The sequence below is a fragment of the Manis javanica genome, chromosome 1 (assembly GCF_040802235.1).
Source record: "Manis javanica isolate MJ-LG chromosome 1, MJ_LKY, whole genome shotgun sequence".
In the NCBI taxonomy this organism is placed as follows: domain Eukaryota; kingdom Metazoa; phylum Chordata; class Mammalia; order Pholidota; family Manidae; genus Manis; species Manis javanica.
Window position 1 is genome coordinate 18,186,317 of NC_133156.1, and position 20,241 is coordinate 18,206,557.

The window sequence follows — 20,241 nt, forward strand, 5'->3', positions numbered from 1 at the left end:
AAGAATAGTGTTTCCCACAGAGAATGCTTTGTTTTGCTATTTCAGTTAGTTTTGTCAGTTAGTTTGGTTTGATTTTGTATCTAAGAGTATTTAGAATGATGTTCCTTCTAGTCATAACCTCCTTTCACTGACAGATTATTCTTGTCACAATATTTATAACCACATTTCTATAGACTGAATGTTAGTTTCCCCCCCAAAATACATGTTGAAATCTAATCCCTACCTCCAAATAATTATGTGAGAGTACCTGGAGGTGGAACCTGTGGGAGGTCATTGGGCCATGAGGGTGGAGCTAATGGGATCAGTTTTCTTATGAAAGAGAACCCAGAGAGCCCCTTGCCCCTTCTCGTGTGTGAAGAAGGCACAGAGAGAAGACTGCTGTCCACGAATCAGGAAGTGAGTCCTCACCGGACAGCAGATCTGTTGTCACCTTGATCTTGGACTTCTTAACCTTCAGAACTGTGGGAAATGAATTTGTTATTTATAAGCCACCCAGTCTATGGTATTTTGTTAAAGCAGCCCAAATGGGCTAAGACACACATTGATGATTTATGAATAAAAAATAAGTATATATACGTATGCATGTAATACACATATGCAGACGTGAATCTCAAACACAAAATCAGGTAGTTAAGAAGTGGCTATTTTTATTTTTTGTAGCCGAGTTTAATCTCTGAAGTCCCCACTCTGCTAGGCAGCAGATGTTACATCTTCATCAGTTTTGCACCTTTCCCCTTCCAGACTCGTAGGAGGAGAGAGGGGGTTGAGAGAGGGCAGAGCGGCTTTATGATACGCAGGCCCTGAGAAGGACCAGGTGCCATGTGGGTCGTTGCTACTGAACCACTTTGACATCAGCTGAGAGTCTCATTCCCGTTGGTCCTGGGTCATTTCCCCGGGTTCATTTCTGTGTCTTCTTTCCAAACATAAGAATTCCACTGAGGGGCTGTCAGTGCTGTCACCTCTTCCGTTCTGTTTGCTGCTCTGAAATGATCTTTGGTGCAATGAAATAATTTCCTTGTTTGACACTGAATGTCCCCCAGGCCCTCTATGAGACCACCTAAGGCTCTTGTTCTAGATTTCCCACTCCACTGGCATTTCTACTTTATTCTCCCATGTGTGCTGAGTTTGAGAATAGGATCTTACCAATTTTCAGGGTCCCACTGGTCAGAGGGCCCAAATTCCCTTTGCTCTAAGTCTTCCAAACATCTTTCCAGAGCTTTTTGTGATTTTCTTCCCTTCTCACCCCTGTGACTTAGGAAGGGAGATGGCTGAGTCTAGGGTACCCTCTAAAGGACGTTATTAGCATCTCATTGTTCCATCCTCTCCCCGTGGTTCTTTTATTTATCCTCCAATTCCTGGATTCTTTACCTAGTCCCACTGAGAAGGGGCGGTTGGCCATTCCATTTTGGAGGCAAAAGCGTGACCGGAGATGAGGAAGTGAATTCAGAAAGGTGAGTAGGAGAAATAGCAGGCGCTTCAGGCTGCCAAGGGGCATCTCCTTAGAGAGCAGTGGGGCTGGGAAAAGACTGAGTAGATCCCTGATGGCCTGTAGTTTTAAACCATAGTTTTTTTACTCAAGGAAATGGGTACCTTTGAAATTTTTTTTTAGTAGAAAATGGTAAGATCAAAGAAATGGGATGGATTCTAGAGATATTTATGGAGATATTCAGAAGGAACTGGTATAGCTGAGATGTACGAATGAGGGAGAACAACTCAAATACGGTTCTAAGAACCTAACCTGGGAGATGGGGAGCTTGTTTAAAGGAAGAAGGGGAGTTCAGTCTGAGGGGCGTTATGTTGCAGTGGCAGCTCCGAGATGTCTGGCATGCAACTGGGACTGTGGGACGGGTTCAGAAGAGAGAACGTCGAGGCATGTAGCTAGAGATGTAAAAAAGTCAACAATCAGTTATGGTTTTAACTTGGAAGAGAAGACAGAAGGAAGAGGGTATTCAAACAGAGTGATGGCCAGCATCAGATGTCACAGGCGAGTTTCCCAGGAATACGGGCTTTAGCTGCCCAGAGTAATCCCCTGAATTCAAAGCAACTGAAAACTCTGGAAAACAACATGCAAAAATATTTCTGTAGGCACTGTTGAATTCAGAAAGGAAGGGAAATTTATTCCATAGTTCCTGCACTTGAGGAGTTGCCTTGTAAGGAAGTTAGTCTCTTTGCACTCATCCACCACAGTGGTGCGTCTATGCCTGGAACCCGAGGGTGGGTTAGGGGTGTGGGTGGCAGTACAGTGAGTGTTGGGAAATGACAGAGGCAGGATGAAGGGATGTAAGAAAAGAATCGCATTTCTTTGCTGATTCATATCAGTAAAACCTGCAGGGAAATGAATTGTAAGGAAGCTCAGAAGGGGAGAAGTCAAGGAGGGGAGAACATAATTAAAAATCAGACTGAGCTTGTCAGTGCAGACCCACATCCCAGAGGTTCTGGATTCTGTGTGCTGGACCAAGAGGCTGGAAGTAATTTTAAATGTTGACTTGGCTAGTTGAATGAAAACTGGGTTTCACGAGGTCTAGAGTAAATACAGTTGAGCTGTCTGAAAATACTCAGTGCAGTGAAGCCTATGCTGACCAAAGATGCAGTTTGACTGGGATAATCAAGTGTGACCCCATAACTAAGTCCCCCAAGAGGTCTCAGGAAAATTTTTCAACACGGCTTTGAGGAATACATTGATGAGGTGAGCACCTTTGAGAAATGGTTCAGGGTTCTTTTCTGTAGGCTAAGGTGGCAATGGGAAGTGCTGCAGGGAAATGATCTCATAAACTCAGGGGGGGCGGGCACCCAGATGCCCCAGGTAGGTGACGGCATTTAATCAGCAGAGGCCAAGTGGTGTGGGTACCTTCCTGGGCAGCTGGGATAAGGGGCAGCCGGAAGAGGGTGACCCATACTGACTCGAGGTGGATGACTGATATGGGGTCCCTAATTGGAACCTCTTTATGATCTTTCTTGATGTATTTAAATTAAAAACAAAAATATCTCTAAGTGTCATGAGAGAGCCCTGAATTGAGCTTTCATGCTAGAGTCATTGCTCCTCATGCATTTCCCAGCCCCAAGCCACATCACAGGCCTGGCGCCCCCTGAATGAAGGCAAGTCTGGGACCCCTCAGAAGGAACAAGCTAGAACGTCACAGGTGTACACTCTTTATCCAATTTAGGCACCAGTTGTCCCCTAAGGGCTCACAGCCATTTACCGTGGTAAATGGGTTCTGGAGAAAGGGAAATACCGAGATATTCCAGGGAAGATTTCACAGGCTCTGACTCAGGCTGATTTCTGGCACCCCCAAATTCCACTGAGGTCTACCAGGAATAATGAAGCTTTAAAAAGTCAAATAACAATTAGAGTTTTGGCCCAAGTCTACTTCACAGGAGATCCAGTGAGTTTCTGTACAGTAGTTACTTATCTAGTTCCTAGAAATTTCGATGTACATATGTGTGTCTATAAATATATTTAAAGATAAGCATGATATACTGTATCCAGTCGGTATAGCGATCTTGAGTAATTAGAAGATGGCTGCACTGATTTTCTGACTCGTGAAGTGAGGACTGTGTGGTAGGAGGAGCCGACTGGGAGTCAAGCTCCAGTAGGAGAAGCGAGCGGTGGCTGCTGCCCACGGAACTCACTGAATGTGTGTCTGCATCCCTGGAACGAGTTAGCTTTATCGAACGGTGCAATGACTATGCAAACCTCAGCTTTAGTGCCAGTACCTTGTGAAGCTGGAGACTGTTTTGAAAAACCCAGAATGCCCTCTGAACTGGCAACTGAAATATCGTGTTCCTCCCACACAGCCAGAATGTCCAGGAGTCATGCACTGGAAGTCGGGTGGGGCTTCCTCCGAGAACAGCTCATGACCCGCTTCTAAAATTGTTTCTGTCCTTGTGTCTCTGATTCTGCTCCTTTTTGTAATTTCAGTATCTCAGGGAGAAATGTTTCTTCCAGAAGACATAATAATAATTTTTAGACAATTTCAATGGTTGAATTGGAAGCTAAGTTTGATGATTGTAGATCGCTCATGCTTCTGGGAGAACAGAGGAAAAGGAGGATTGAGGTGGTGACTGGGATGACGGGTCCTGACTCTCCAGAAAGGATGGGGTCTCATTCCCCCAAAAGAGTTAGCAGGGAGCATTGGTAATTCCCTGGGCAGCACCTGTTATCACCGTGTCGCACAGTAGAAGGTCCTTCTAGGACCCGGAAGGAACCCAAGCATCGGAACACGCTGGGCTGAGATCCCCCAGGTGGGAAGGAAGGTGTGTGTTGTCCATGTGGCTGAAGACCCGCACGCATCACGGTGCCGAGCGGAGATGCAAGGAAAGCGGGCTGTGCGGCGGAGGGGGATGTCCTCGGTAACTACCGCATCCTTCCTCGCCGTGTCATGCATGGATTTGTGTATTGTGATTTAGTTTTTTTATCCTACCTCTGTGCCATACCCTATTTAAACAAGTTTTGTTGGTTAACTTTACAGTTCAGGTCATATGCTGTAGAATATTAAGCAGGCATTCAACAGAAATGGGGGAGAAAGAGCATTACTCAGAGCTCTTAGACTTTGGTCCAGGGGTAGTGAGTGGCAAGGCTCAGGGTGGTCTTCCGTTGTTGGGAGGGGCTGAAAATATCTTGATTGTCGGAGGAACATTGCATTCTGTGAGGCAGGTGTATTTTCAAGTGACAACTATAAAATTGTCTCAGGTAGGGCTGGGCTAGACATCTGCTATTGTTTGGTCAGCTAGCATCCAAATACCTTCTACTTGGAGAAATCCTAAGGACATGAAATGTCTGGCGGTGGCAACACTGAGGTGGTGGTGGTGGTGGTGACCTCTGGACAGAATGTTCCTGGTTCCTTGATGTGTGCCCTCCTCTGGCCCTGCCCATCTTCTCAGCCTGAGCGCTGGAGCTCCCCGCTGATTGCCTTAACGATACAATATGCTTCCAATAAATGCCTTTCTCCTTTATTAAGTTAGTGATATTTGATCTCCATTGCTTGCAACCAAGAGACTTGACCTTTGCAAGACTAATTCATGGATGACATTTGATTTCTATGCAGGGATGATGAGCCACAAAACATTGAGGGCTGCATAAAAAACACCGCAGATTTTTTTTTTTGTATGACTGTTTTTTTTTTAACTCACTTACTTTTTCACATAACAAAGTAAAAAAAAGAAAAAATGTGGAATAACTTCCACTAATAGAAAATTGAACCCTCCTCAGGAGGATACATGCTTGTCTATGAAGAAATATATTGTTGAATTTCTCTTGTACCTTGTTGCCTGCAGGTTCTGTCTCTGTGCCTGCAGTGTGGACTATTTGTCCTTCCCATCTTCACCCAGTTTGACTGCCCACAGGTGTAGGAGAGGTGAAGTGGGTGCTTCAGGACCTGCAGATAAAAGGGAGGGAGAGAAAAGGATTTCATTATCACTTGGCCTTCAGGAGCATTATCACAGAGATCAGACCTTTCCTCTCCAGGAAGGGTGACTTGCCAGCATTTCTCTTGTATCTTAATGTGCTAAATAATTTCTATAACCTTCTTAACATCACATTTTAGAAGGCCCCATTTTATTATTCAAGCCTTCAGAGAACCAGGTTCCTCACGATGGTTGGCGTAGAAAACCTGCCCCTCTATGAGTCTGGAAAAAGGATGGAAAATTTAGCTCCCTCTAACCCTTACGGTGGCTAGCTCCCCCTTCCAAGGGAAGGAGCAATTCTTTGTCCAGTTGGCAAAATACAGTGAGTGTTCTCAGGTCAGAATCGCTAAGTACCTGGAATCTGGTTCTTAAATGTATACTCAGTATTTTGGTATCTATTTTGATTTTGGTGACAATGTCCTTATAGTATCTGGCAGGGTAAGGGCATCAGCAGCTCAGTTTCAGACAAAGTCCTTTTCACAGGCCAGTGAGGGGCAGAGCAACAACCCATGTCTGTCCTCCGCAGCTCGTATCAGTGCCAGTGACCATGGGTTTATTTATTCTGGAGATGAAACAGATAAAACGAATGGACGTCCTTTAATCCATTTCAACGTCTTTCGTGTGTCTAGAATGGGGAGTGCTACAAAGAGGAGTCTATTTCGTTGAAAAATCCAAATCACGTGACCGCTCAGAGATGGCAAAATAAATAGCTGACATCATGTTTCTAAAAACACAACATTGTGCACAGCTACCTGAAGGAAAAGCAGGAAGGTTGAGAGGCAAAGTAATGACTTTTAGTTGCTGGAAGGCATCCATGTTCGACGGTCTGTCAGGAAGAGACAGGTGGGGCTGGCTCACCTGCTGGGGGAGGGCTGCTGCCAGGCTTTTATCACAATTAATGCCCAGGAGCAGGAGAAATAAACACTCAGTGGGTGTAGTGGGACTGCCAGGCCCTATGTTTGTCCAGAACTAAGAAACTCCTCCAAAATAAACCTACCTAAGGCAGACACCACGTGTTTAAAAAGATCTTGTGTACGAGGCAAATATACCCCTGGATTTGGAAGTACACTTTGTATGCCACTGGGCCTTCGATGCCAGTGTCTGGGATTTATGATCTGGCTGTGGAGTCGCTAGAGGTGTGATATGGCCGGGAGGATGCCCTCTGAACCCTAGAGTACCTTCCGGAGGACGAGGAGGATATTTATTTAAGGGGTTCTGTGCGCTTAGCATAGTGTCCGGGAGGCTCTCAGAGTTTGGAAGGACTAGCGCCTTAACTAGGGCGAAGTCCCGTGGTGTCTGTGTACACTGAAGTCCTGAGGTATGCGATTTGTTTAGGGTCCCATGGCTAAAGCTGCAAACTTAAAACCAGAGCCAAAGTCTTCCCTACCCTAAGTCCTTTGATCTCTTTTAACTGCAGATCATAGCTTTCCACAGAGGTCAGTGTCACAGGGGCGCTCTAACAAATTTCCACAAACTTGGTGGCTTAAAACAACACACATTTATTATCTTGCTCTTCTGAAGGCCAGAAGTCCAGAGACCTCACTGGGCTCAAGGCAGGGTGTCAAGAGAGCTGAGTCCTTCTGAGGCTCTGAGAGGAGGTCTGCGTCCATGCGTTTTCCAGCTTCCAGAGGCCACCTGCCTTCCTTGGCTCCGGGCCCCTTCCTTATGTGACTCCCAGCCGTGCTTTTACCCTCCCGTTTCCTGTTACTGACCCTGGTCCTTCTCCCTTCCTCTTGCAAGGATGCCTGTGATCACACTGACCCCAGCCAGGACGATCTTCCATCTCCATAGGCTTCACTGAATCACATCGGCAGAGTCCACTCTACCATGTGGGGCGCCGTATTCGTAGGGTCTAGGGAGCAGGCTCTGGAGCCATTACCCGGCCTACGCCTCCATCCTACTTACTCCTGCCTTTCCAAGTGCTCTGAAACCAGACGATCTGAGGGCAGAAGAGATTTCTGGGGTCAGAACGACGCAGTAAAGCTCATGGAACACCGGGGAGGTTTCCTTCACTGAACATCCGCTTTGTTTCTGTCGATTTCCCTGATGCCCAGATAAAGGGAAGGGCCAGTATTACCTCTGTTTCACAGATTAGTAAAAGGGGGGAAAGTTAAAGGCTTTCTTCAAAGGGAAGTTGGTTCTGAAGCCATACCTGCTTGTGCCAAACAGTACAGCAGGGCTTCCGATAGTATTCAAAGCCCGTAGGTTCCTAACTTCTTTGGTTGACATTCAGAGCAAATGCCTTTATTTATTCCTTCAATCACTTTTTTCCCCTCTCATCCCTACGGTAGGAGTTAAGAGGACATTTACCTAATATGTCTGATGTCATGTCCTTGGGCTGTGCCAACAGGCCGTGTGTGTGGTAAAGAAAACTTATTCATAATCCTAAACATGTAAGTGGTGGAATCCAAAGAGGGAGAGGCCCATCACAAAGGGTGGGGTGAGGGAGCCGTGGGAGAGGGGCGTCGTTAGTGCGGGAGCCGTGTCATTTCTGTGCTATTCACAGCCAGATTAAGCTTGTCACTCTCTAAATTTCTTTCCTGGAGAATAATTGGAGAGGGAATAAAAATATTTACGTATCAGTCTCCAAGTGTTCTGAACACCTGGCATTATATTTTATTAAAAACAAATACAGTAGGTGCTCACTAAATGTTTGCAGAGTGTTGAATGAATGAATCTCATCATTGGTGATTGACTCTACCTGAAAAATAAATGAAGACTGTTTTCATTTGGGCTTGTTGGCTCCGTCTACACTGCATGAAGACGTAAATGGTCACCCAATTTTTAAAGCTGGGCTAAACAATTGTAGGCTTGTGGTCAGAAAATTATCAGATTTCATATGCTTAGGAGACAAAATGGAGAGAAAATATTTTGCTGCACTTGGTAGGGCCTTCAAGAGTGTTTGAAAATAGTCACAAAGAGAGATAAGCCAGGTGGAGTAAGACAAGTACCAAGTGATTTCCCTCATTTGTGGAGTATAACAATGAAACAAAACCGAAGGAACAAAACAGCAGCAGACTCACAGACTCCAAGAAGGGACTGGTGGTTACCAAAGGGGAGGGGTGGGTGGGGAGAAGGGGACTGAGGGGTATTATGATTAGTACACATGGTGTGTGTTGGGGTGTGTGTCATGGGGAAGACAGTGTAGCACGGAGAAGACAAGTAGTGATTCTACAGCATCTTACTACACTGATGGACAGTGACTGATGGGGGGACTTGATAATACGGGGGATGTAATAACCACAATGCTTTTCATGTGAAACCTTCATAAGAGTGTATATCAATGATACCTTAAAAAAATAAAAAGAAAAAAAGAAAAGAATCCCAAAGAAATTCCTTTAACCAGTCCAGCGTCTCAGTGATCCGCTCCTTCCGTCCAGCTCCCATTTTGAGCGGGGCCCTTGCCCATTCTGGAGGACGTTGGGGAGCCCAAGGACGGTCGCTGGGCAGAGCCAACAGGTATTTGAGTGCCCACCAGGTCCCCAGCCTTTTCAAATATGTTATTTCATTAAATTCTCTCAGCAACTTTGTGAAATAGGTGTTGCTCTCACTTAACAGACAGGAAACCTTCAAGGAGGTTGGGTGGCCTGACCTAGTAGAAGATCTGAGTATTCCAAAGCCCTTGTTTTTCAACTCTAAATCCAGGGCTGCTTTGGCTTCACTCTGACTTATTTTTATGCCAGTGATTTCTATTGAGTGGGGAAGACAGGAAAAGCTTCCATGCAGGGTCTGAAGGAAGCTTAAGTCATCAGCTTAACACATCTTCAAAAAAAGGTTTTGGGTTCCAAATTGGCAGAAAGCAAGGGTTTAACTTCTGGTTTTGCAAATGATGAACTTGGGTGTCTTGAATGTGGGGTGCACCATTTACTCACGGTGAGACGTTGAACAAGAACCTTCCCCTCCTTTGCTCTGTCTGCTCATCTTTAAGATGGGGTTAATGATAACGCCTACTTTATGCCAAGCCTCTTTCAATTTTTTATTCATTTTAATTAGAGCTAGTCTCCCATCAAGCCTCTTTTTTCTTTAAATGATTCAAGATTCTGAAGCATTAGATTAGATGATTATTTTTGGGGTGAATAGACTCATCAAAATTTCATATTAAATTTATATTAAAATTTCTACTTTAATTCTAATTTCTCAATAGACCTTTAATGTTATTGCTGTCTATCAGCAGCATTTTCAAAGCATCCCATCTGAGCATTGCTTTAATTTATGTGCCACCACCTTCTTGTGTACCACTCAGAGAGAAACTATGTTCTAATTATGATGAGTTCATAATAATAACGATAATAATAATGATAAAGCCATCATTCCATTTCACAGCACACTAACTAATCATTTCTTAATTATATTGACAAGCCCAACTGTGGTTTAGCAGAACAGGGTGACCCTGGACCAGCACCCAGCTGGTTTGGGTCCTGACCTGGCAGTGCCACTTGCTAGCCAGGTGCTTTCTCCCTGGAATATCTGCTCTCTCCTTCCATCTCAGGGGCTGTGGTTCTCGGAAGGCTGTGAATCTGACTGAGAATGACTCAGTCTGTGAGGAGATACATGCTTGGGAAATGTCCTTCCAGATGGGAAACTTGAATAAAATCTTGATTCAAAAACAGAAGTAAAGTAGGCACCCGGAGAGCCTGCTTTGAACGTTCTTTCGCTCGGGTTTACAACTGTACTGTCAGGTTTACTCCCTCCCAAATATTTCTCCTCCTTTGTGTCCACTAAAGGTAGGAAACAATGACGTCACAGGGGGTATCTCACTTTTACTTTCCTGTCCTCCAGGGCCTGGAGCAGGGCTTGTGAGGGCCCACCTGTGCTTTCGGTGATGAGAACACAGCAGGTATTATGACTTCACCAGAGTCTTCCAAAAGGCCACAAGGTGGGGATATTACTCCACAAACCTAGGCCTTTGCATTCAGCCTGCGGATAATTAAGGGCCTACTGTGTGCTCGGTGCTGTGCCTGGCCCTGGGATACAATGATGGGTAAAACCACCCTTGCTCAGTGGAGTTTTCAGTCTCGAGGAGAACAGATGTTTGGACGTGGGTTAGTGGTCTGTTTAGTGCTGTGTTGACAACCGCAGGGCCATAGGCATGTGTGGTAGGGACCTTAAACATGATCTGAGAAGGGCCTGGATGGATGCCTTGGAAGGCTCCCCAGAGAAAACAGGGTCTGTGCTGGGACCCGCCGGATGAGCCTTGCCTGGGAGCAGAGTTCTAACCTAGACTGAAGGATGACATGCCCAGAGCCAGCAGGGAAGATAGACTTGCTTCTTTGAAGCTCTTGCAAAATATGAAATTATAATTGAAGCATAGAAGTAGGGAGGGGTGAGAGATGGTCTGCGCCCCTTCATGAAGGGGCTTGGCAATGGGAATGCGTTTCCTCTTATGCGGGTCTGTCCACCAGGAACGTCTTTCTCACCCATTTCTAACGGCACTGACCCTTTGAGGTTTCACTGTACGTGCTGTGTTCTGTGGGAACCCTGACCCCTGATCCACCAAGCCTCACCTCGGGGTGCCATTCCACATCACATGGTCTCCACCTATCACGCAGTGGCTGTCATTTTAACAGACAGGACATGGACTTAGCAGAGCAGGATTTGAGTCCCACCTTCCCTGCTTTCTAGTTAAGTTTTTGGCCTTGGATTCCTGATTTGGAAAATGAGGCTGATAACAGCACCATGGAATGGGTACTACTGTCAGGGTTTTGTGATACAACCTGCAAGTGCTTGGCAGACTGCTTGGCACATAATATGCGTTCAATAAATATCAGTTATTGATATCAGTTATCCTAAATGTTAGCTGTTGATGTTCATTATCCTTAATTTTAGTTTCTTAATCACATGTCTGCTTCTCCTGGCATCTTCTAAGATTCTTGAAGACAGGGACCTTATGTTATTTCTTTGTTACAACTCCAGCTCCTACCACCATTACTGAGCAGAGGAAGTGCTCACTCAGTAGTTACTCAGTGAAGGGGGGTAATCACTGCATTGTTCAAGATGAGCCTGTGTCACATTTAACACTATTAACTCCAAGGTGAAAGTGGCCAAAGAGGTGTGTAGTGAAGCTCCTTTGTGATTTTTCCTATCAGGAAATGGGATCTACCTGAGAACAGAAAACAAGTCTTATTCAGGGTATCAAAATTCTTATTTTATTTTTCCAAGTTTTTGTTGTCAATTTTTTGTTGACAATTACTTTAATTAATGTCCATTGCTTTCTGAATTTAATAACTAATTTTGTACAAAACTCATTAAACCTTAAAAATTTTAACTCATTGTTTTCATATTTTTAGTCTTAATTCCTTTTAAGCAATATAGACATATTCAGAGCATATACATTTGCTTTTACTTGAATTTTAAATTTAGCTATAGATCGTTAAATTAATATAATCAGGTAAACACTTAGAAACAATAGAACCACTGATTCATTTTAGAATTTCTAAGGTAGGAGATGTTGCTGAACTGACTTTTAAAAAGATCAGTTTCTTAGTAGCTGATCAAATCATAGGCCTAGAGATCTACATTCTACTCTTGGACCTTCTTTAAACAAAGTTTGCAACCTTGAGAAGTCAATTTTCCTTTTAGGAACCTCTCTTCCAACTCTAAACTTGGCCAGATTGAGCTGGTTTCAGAAAAGGTTTTCTCTGAGTTCTCAAATCCCATGACTTTATTTCTTTCAGATAATGAACCAGTGAGCTTCTGAAAAAATAGATTGGTATATATTTAAATGCAGTGGATTAAAATCAAGCATTGTTTTTGGTTTTTACTGTAACACTTTTATTGCAACTCTGTTTTTCCGGTGGGGTGGGGGCGGGGGTGTTATGATTGTTTGGGACAGAATATGCAAAGCATCTGGAACCACATCTGGAGTATGGAAGATGCTCAGTAAATGATAACTGTGGTTATTTTTATTATTGTTGTATGTTATTGTTTTCTTTCCCACTTGGTTTTAAACTCCTTGATATTGAAGGATGTATATTTCCACAGTGATTTTCAGATAACAAATACATAAAATATTTTTGAGTGAAAGAATTTAAGTGGTCCCCTGTGGTTATAAATATTTTTCATTGACTGGATTTGTTAGGAGAGACTGATTAGAGTTTAGATTTGCACCAATTAGATGAATGGTCTCTAGAAGTGGAAAGGAGTGTGTGGGCCAGACAGATAACAGAGGGGGAAGAATTATAAGTTTTGCTGGTGAGCTGGAAGTGGTGGGGACGGAAGGTGGAGAGTCTGTGGATACCTGAGCTATCCAGCTTGACTGGATGGTCACGAAAATGTGAGAAGGAGCGGGTTTGAGGTGGAGAAGGATCTGAATAGTCTGAGACATGCTGAGTCTGAGGTGTGTGGTAGGCAGCTGGAACCACGGGTCTGAATACATGGCACACGGAGGATCCCAGAGGGTCCCAGAGGGTCTCAGTGGGACACAGGAAGTTCAGAGTTCTTGGCAAGTACATTAAGAATAGATTTCCTGAAAACAGAGAGTCAGAAACTCTGTAATTTCCACAGCTGCTTCAGTGGGGTCATCAGCTGTTTTCTTCTGCCATCTGACACCTTTCCGTTCTTCTTCTTTCATTTTAACATTGGCCGTTAAACCCTCAAACACAGTAAGTAAATCACATGGAAATTGCAGGCAGGCAAAGAAGGAGATGAGGTGTAAGTTTTGGGAAAGCTTTGAAGTAGTTTCTAAGCCCTCACTCAAGCGTAATTTTTTGGTGGGTCATACAAGAACTCTTGGCTGTATTTTAGCATAAATTCTAATACATTTCTTTCCATCTTGAATGCATTAGACTCATTTTTCTGTTTTGATACTAACATTCCGTGTTTTATTGGCCTTATTGTCTTTCGAAGCACATTGAATATTTTAAAAATGACAAAATGGAAAATAAAATCTCATCTAGTAACATATAATCTCAGTAATTTGACACAGTAGAACAATTATCTTATTGCTATTATGAATAGAATTGTGCATGCTTTTCTAATGTTCTTAAAGATTGTATCATTTCCTTGTTCTTTTCATGAAGCAAAATAAATTAGCTAATTTTGTCCTTTGTGTGGAGGACTTCAGTGCCATTTTTTAGGCAAACAGCCACACTGCCTTAGCAACTCTGTGCAAAAGGGCTCAGCGCAGACTCACTCTCTTCCTTTACCTGAACTGCCATTTTTGAGCTGCCTATTTCGAATTTCTGGGCAATTCTGAAATGCCCAGAACTCCTGCAAAGTTCTAGGCCAAGTGGCCAATTCCGAAGCCTCCCTTTCTCAGGAAAAAAATCTGAGAGCCGAAGTGCCACTGATTCTTTTAAATTCTGCTTCCCCAAAACTAACAAAAAACAAATAGAGATAAAATTAAATAACTAAGTAAAAGTTACATCAGTTATATTGCACTTTAGCTATCTTACATATTAGGTTCTTATTACTGCTGTAACAAATTACAGCACATCTACTGACTTAAAACAGCCCAAATGTACAGTCTCACAGTTTTGGAAGTTATCGGTCCAAAATCACTCTGAGCTGGTTAAAATCAAGGCACTGGCAGAGTTGCACTTTTCTTTGGAGACCCTGTAAGGGAATTTTTCTCGCCTTTTCTAGCTTCTAGAGGCTGCCTGTAGCCCTTGGCAGGTGCTTCCGTCCATCTTCAGAACCAGCAATAACCAGTCAAGTCTTTCTCCCTCTAGCTCTTCTCCCTCCTTCCCCCTGTAAGGACTCCTGTGATTCCTCTGGCCCACTTGGATAAACCAGAATAATCTCATCTCAAGATCAGCTGATAAGCAAACTTAATTCTAAATGCCACTTTAATTCCCCCTTTCCATGTAACATAATATGCATCCCCTACATCCTAATGTTCTCCCAAAAACGGGGGATTAGGATGCAGACATGTAAGGGTTAGTTATTCTGCCTACTGCACTTATTAACTATATTCAACACATAACATGGTTTGTTAATGGCATAATCATAAAATGTGCTATGTTTATATGAAAGATATCAGGGTTCTAATATAGTTGGATTTGCGTAAAGGGGCTGAAAATAACTGAATTAATGCTGCTCTCCTCATTTTGGATGCCACAGGCTCATCTGAGACGTGGAGAACTGAACCTGCTAAGATACCATGACTGATCTTGTGAGAGAGGCGAGAGAGTCAGGGAAGACAAATTAGTGAGTCACTGTGTGTTACTTTAGACAACATTATACTTCAGCACTTTCTGATCATTGAAACACTCTGTTTTCTGCACTGTTTCATACAGCAGCCATTAGCCACATGCAGGTACTGAGCACCTGAAATGTGGCGAGAGCAACTATGGGGTTGAATTTTTAATTTTATTTAAATTCAATTTGAATTTCAATAGTCACATGAGGCTAGCAGCTACCGTACTGGACAGCACAACGCCAGAGTAAGGACCAGGGCAGAGGAACTCTGAGTACCTTCATATAGTTTTAATTTCTCTGAAGAGAGGGGCTCGTTATATGTGCGAAGTAAATGCCGATAGGTATGAATGTAGAAGATGTTAGCAGTAATCAGAAATCCATGGAGCAATAGTTTCTTTATAATATAACATAGGTGCTAAATAAGGTTGGTTAGTTAACTATTTGAGGTTCTCAAGGCATAAGAACATTCATCCATCAGTTCAGCAAATATCACTGGAACTCTGTGGGAAAAACAAAGACAGGTAAAGTGTAGTCTCTGCCTCCAGGAAGCTTATCCTGGCAGGAAGGGTAAAACTCCATCCTCCTCTCCCTCCCATCGTCGTCCTGGCTGCCTTGAGTGTTGATAGGCCACTCGTTTGGCTCCCTTGGTGCAGGATTCTTTGATCAGCTCTCACTCTATGACCTTTACTTCCAGTAGAATCTGGCCATTTACCTCCTTTCCAGGGCCATTTTTAGGGTCTGTGATTACCAGGAATTATACTCTCTTCTAATCAGGCATCTGGTCAACAGCCCCGCAACCTGCCAGCCTCTTGCTCTGTCCCGACGCCTGAATCCCTCTTGTCTCTTGCTTTCGCCTGTTTCCCAGCCTTTGACAGTTTTATTTTTTTACCTTGCTCTTGTTTGCTTCCTGATTTTGAGCACATTGCTTCATCCGGCTGGACAGCCTTCGCTTACCGTCCGGATGTTTACCTGCCCGAGTTAAACACGTGGCTAATAGGAGCACCTCTGCAGAAAGGACGCTGCATTTGAGTCCGTGGTCCTAGGGTTCAAATCTCTCTATGGCCTTTCACTAGTCTGAGGGATTTTTTATAAGGGCAAATTATTTAGCCTGATTGAATCTGAGTTTATATCTCTGCAAACTGGGGGAGCTAATTTTTTGTTGTAAAATTTTTTTTATTGTGAAATAATTTTATAATCACAACAAGAAGTTGCAAAATTAGTACACAGAGTTCCTGTGCATCTTTCCCCCAGCTTGCCCCAATGCTAGCATCTTATATAACCATAAGGACATTATTAAATCCAAATAATTGATGTGGGTACAATACAGTTAACGAAAATACACACCTTTATCAGATCTGACTTGTTTTTTACATGTAAACATTTCTTGGGGGGAATGAGGAGTCTTTGAAATTTGATCACATGTTTGTTTGTATAACCTTGACCACAATCAGCGTGCATAGCTATTCCATTACCATAAGGGTTGCCGTTATGCTATTCCTTTATAGCCATACCTTCTTCCCAATGATAACTTCTGCAGTACTGACCTGTTTTCCATCACTATAATTTTATTTTAAGACTATTTTTTATAAATGGGATCATAGTGGATACATGTTGATTCGCTTTTTTCACTTAGCAAACTGGCCTTGAGATCCATTCAAGGTGTGTATATCAATGTTCACTCCCTTCCATTGCTGAACCATATGCCACTGTATGGGTCTACCACAGTTTGTTTATTTGTTCACTCACTGAAGGACATTTGGGTTGTTTCTAGCTTTTGGCTCTTGCAAATAAAGAGGCTATGATCACTTATGTAGAAATTTTTAGGCGAACATAAATTTTCATTTTTCTACGATAAGTATCCAAGCATGTAATTGATAAGTCATATGCTTTATGATGGAAACAGCTAAGTACATATCTTAAAATGATCATATGAAAGTATTGGAATTATGTAAGGTCAGTTTACTTATATTCTTAACTAACCTCAGAGGAAATATGGACATAATAGAAAATAAAAGGAACTTGCAAATATGTATTTTAAAAAATGCATATGTTTTATTAGTTTGTTTCTCCACTTAGTTTAAATGACAAAATAGTTCTTATGTCACCTTTCCAGGTCATTAAAACACTGTATCAAGGGCACCATGATGGACCCTTGTGATGATAGAACTGTTTTGTATTTTGAGTGTAGTGGTAGATGAATGAACCTCTATATATCTACAATTCCGTAACACTACACTACACACACACACACACACACACACACATAAAATCTAAGAAATCTGAGTGAGGTTGAAGGATTGTATCACTTTTACTATCTTGGTTATAATACTGTACTGTAGTTACACAAGATATTACTATTGGAGGAAACTGGTTCAAGCGTACTCTGATCTCTCTGTATTAGTTATTTCAATTACAGAAGAAGCCACAATTATTTCAAGAATAAAAGTTTAGTTAAAAAAGCCACATCAACCATTTTCTCTATTTCTGGGATTTGCCACCCATCTGTGGCCTTTGTATAATTTAAAAATTTTCAGAGTGTATATGACTCAGTCACAAAGCTCCACTGCCTATCCTGAGACACTTTTTTTGAGCAGATACACAGTAATCTGCATGATCAAAACATGCTGAACAACCTATAACTCAGGCATATGACATTCCACCACTTCTTCTGGCTCATTCTTTTTAAAGATACCCTATAGAAACTTAGGGAAACTGTTATTGACCTCTCCCATCCTTTAGGTGCATGTGACAGAGTTCTGTGTGAACGGGTTCTGCTCTGACCAAAATGAACTTGCTTTAGGGAAATTCTATTTTTACTCATCTAGTAGCTAATTCTTCACATTGGAAAATGAGGTCAAATAAACACTCAGCTAAAGTCCTAAATTATAGCTTTAGACACTGGGAGCTGTTTAGAACCTAGCCTGATTTAGAAAAGCAGTCTTTGACAGAGCCCCAGAATGAAATGACCCAGTTACTTTTCGTTTCTGCTGTATCTTCAAAGACACCATCTTTTGAATGGTCCCTGACTGTGAGAAAAATGCTGGAGATGAGCTTTGTATGGACGCCACCTGTTTCGTTCATAAAGCATTTCTCCCTGCAATCCATCCAGCTGAACCTTGTAATTATGGCCAGAGCCTTGTTCACCATAGCAACTGTGGCTGCTGCTGCCCAATATTAAATCCATTGATCTTGAGTGTAAAGCCCATCTCAGAGATTTCAAATGGCCTGTGCAGTCTCCTCCCCAGGGCTGAAGTACACCTTAGCTTCTTGTGGGTTTCCCCAAGGTTCATTATTGCTTGGAATGAAGCATTCTTTTGATTTGCTGGTGATGTTACTGCCCGTGGACAGATGCACACCAGAGACTATAAGGAGGGAAAGGGAGTCCAAGGAATGTGGAGTCCTTGCTTTTCAAATCACCTTTCTTGTGCTCAGTTGCCTTCATACCCAGGTCATTTCCTGGCCTCCTCCATCTTAGAGAGAGAGCCAACTGTCTGATTTCCCTTTCTCTATGTCAGCAAGATGGTGGGTTTCTGGAACAGAGTTCCTTATTGAACAGAGCTACCTTTAAGCCTATAATGAATAATCTCAGAGGCTGATTGATCTATCTTGGGTTATACTAGTCAGTTCAAAATATGGCAGAGATGCATTATTATACCATGTTATGGTATCAAACTGTACTGTAGTGTGTATCATTAAAATACTGTATCAATATATTATCATGACATACTGTAATAACATACTATGAAAATATAAACATTTGAGACATCATAGGAAAAATGTTGATCTCATTGTTGGGAGACCAGGGACCAATTCTGAACTTCATTATTTAATTTTTGCTAGCTGTGCTGCTTAACCCCTCTTTGCTCCAATTTTCTCCTCTGCAGGTGGAAATTAATAATACGTATCACATAAATATCTTGGTAGAGTAAAAAAGAGGATGTATAATTGCAGCATATTAATCTTGAGAAAGGAAAAAAGTGCTAGGAGTTATTAAAAACTTTGTAAAGTTTTAGCAGACTTGTCAAGAAAAAAACAATATTTGTCAAAACTTTTGGTTCTGGAGACCAAAAATCTAATCTTTTTTTCACTTTAGAATATCTGGAGACACTGTGGGTTGCCTACCAAAGAGCTTTCCCTTCCTTTATTTCTCCTCTTAGTAGAGAGTGCTTCATACAGCAGAAGCTAAAAATACTACATCTTTGCTTTCCCAATCTCCCTTCTAGCTACTAACAGTAATATGCTAAGTTCTGGCCAATGAGACATAAGGGTAAATCTGGGCAACATCTGTGAAGAATTGTCCTACCTTCAAAAAATATATATAATAGTGAGACAAAGAAAGTATTCTCACTTGCTCTATTTCCTTCCTGTGTTTGGATGGTTTCCTAGAACTTTTAAAAACCATCTTATGACCCTGGGGTGATAAAGCCAAGGTCAGAAGCCAACATGTTGAGGACAGCAGAGTGAAATGTGAAATGAGAGAGGATTCCGGCTGACACAGACATGTGCCTAAACCACCCTAGGACCATGTTCCTTTGCATGTTGAGAAAAGAAAATATTCTATTATTTAAGCCACTTTCTGTAATTACTCTGTTTATTTGCATCTGAATGCATCCTAACTGATATACAAAAGTAATTTCTTCCCCAGGGTCATAAACTCAGGAGTCACCATTTATATACAATGTGGGGATGCTGTTTGGACTTGTACATGGCGACCTTGGTGAACTCTTACTTATCCTTCAAGACTTACCTGACATGGCGCCTCTTCGGGGAAGTCCTCTTACACAGAGTGATCACTTCTAATTGAACACCATTTCTTGTAATTACATGTTGTTATAGAGAAAGTAACTTTTGTAATACATTTAATTGCAGTTAAATGTCTGTGAATCAGTTTCTGAAGCAGAGTTCATGACCAATTCATTCTATTCCTAGAGTCTAGCACATGCATCTTTCTAGTATACAATAGGTGCTCACAGTTTCTGGACTAAAAAGCTTTCTTCCCCTATTGGGGGAATTATCAGTACAGTAAAAATTACCTAGATCCTATATAGCCGAAGCCTAGAAAATATTGATACCTATCTCCATATGGATTTTAGAAAAGGATGTAAGTGATGAAAACATTTCTTGATATAGGTATTTATTTTAATGAGACTCTTAAATTTATATTTCAGGACCATACTTTCATCCCAATTCTTACCTTCCTACCTCTGTACCTATAGCTGAAAGGTGAAAATGGATTTAGCATGATAATCCTGAAGTTGCAATGATCCATCACATCATGGAAAGATGCAATTATGTTCACTAGACTGTGCTTAGTAAGGTGAGAAATTATATATAGATATTCGGAGAAACATTCAGAAACCGTAGAGTTGAACTACTCTTTAGCCTTGAGCTGGGTTTACGGCATAATCATTCCACAGGCTGGTTGATTATTCAAGAATTTGCCTAATTTAAATTTTATTCATTTATTCATTCATTCAAAAAATATCTTTTGATAGCCTACTATGTATTAGATTTTCTTTCTGAGTGCTAGGGGCATATTGGTGATCAATATATTCAATAGCCCTGCCTTCATAGACCTTATGTATTTATTCACATGTTGATGCTAATGATGATAATGGCTATCTTTAGAGTCAGGAGCAACCCTACAACCTCCTGACAGAAGTCCCAGACAGTGTTGAGGCTCACTTTTTAAGCTGCATA

General features: G+C 42.1%; 1 long non-coding RNA gene across 2 annotated transcripts in view; it reads left to right on the forward strand.

The window, feature by feature from the left end:
- The window catches only part of LOC118971325 (uncharacterized), an 86,209-nt gene that overhangs the window by 20,337 nt on the left and 45,631 nt on the right, over positions 1-20,241 (forward strand). The window lies entirely within an intron of this gene.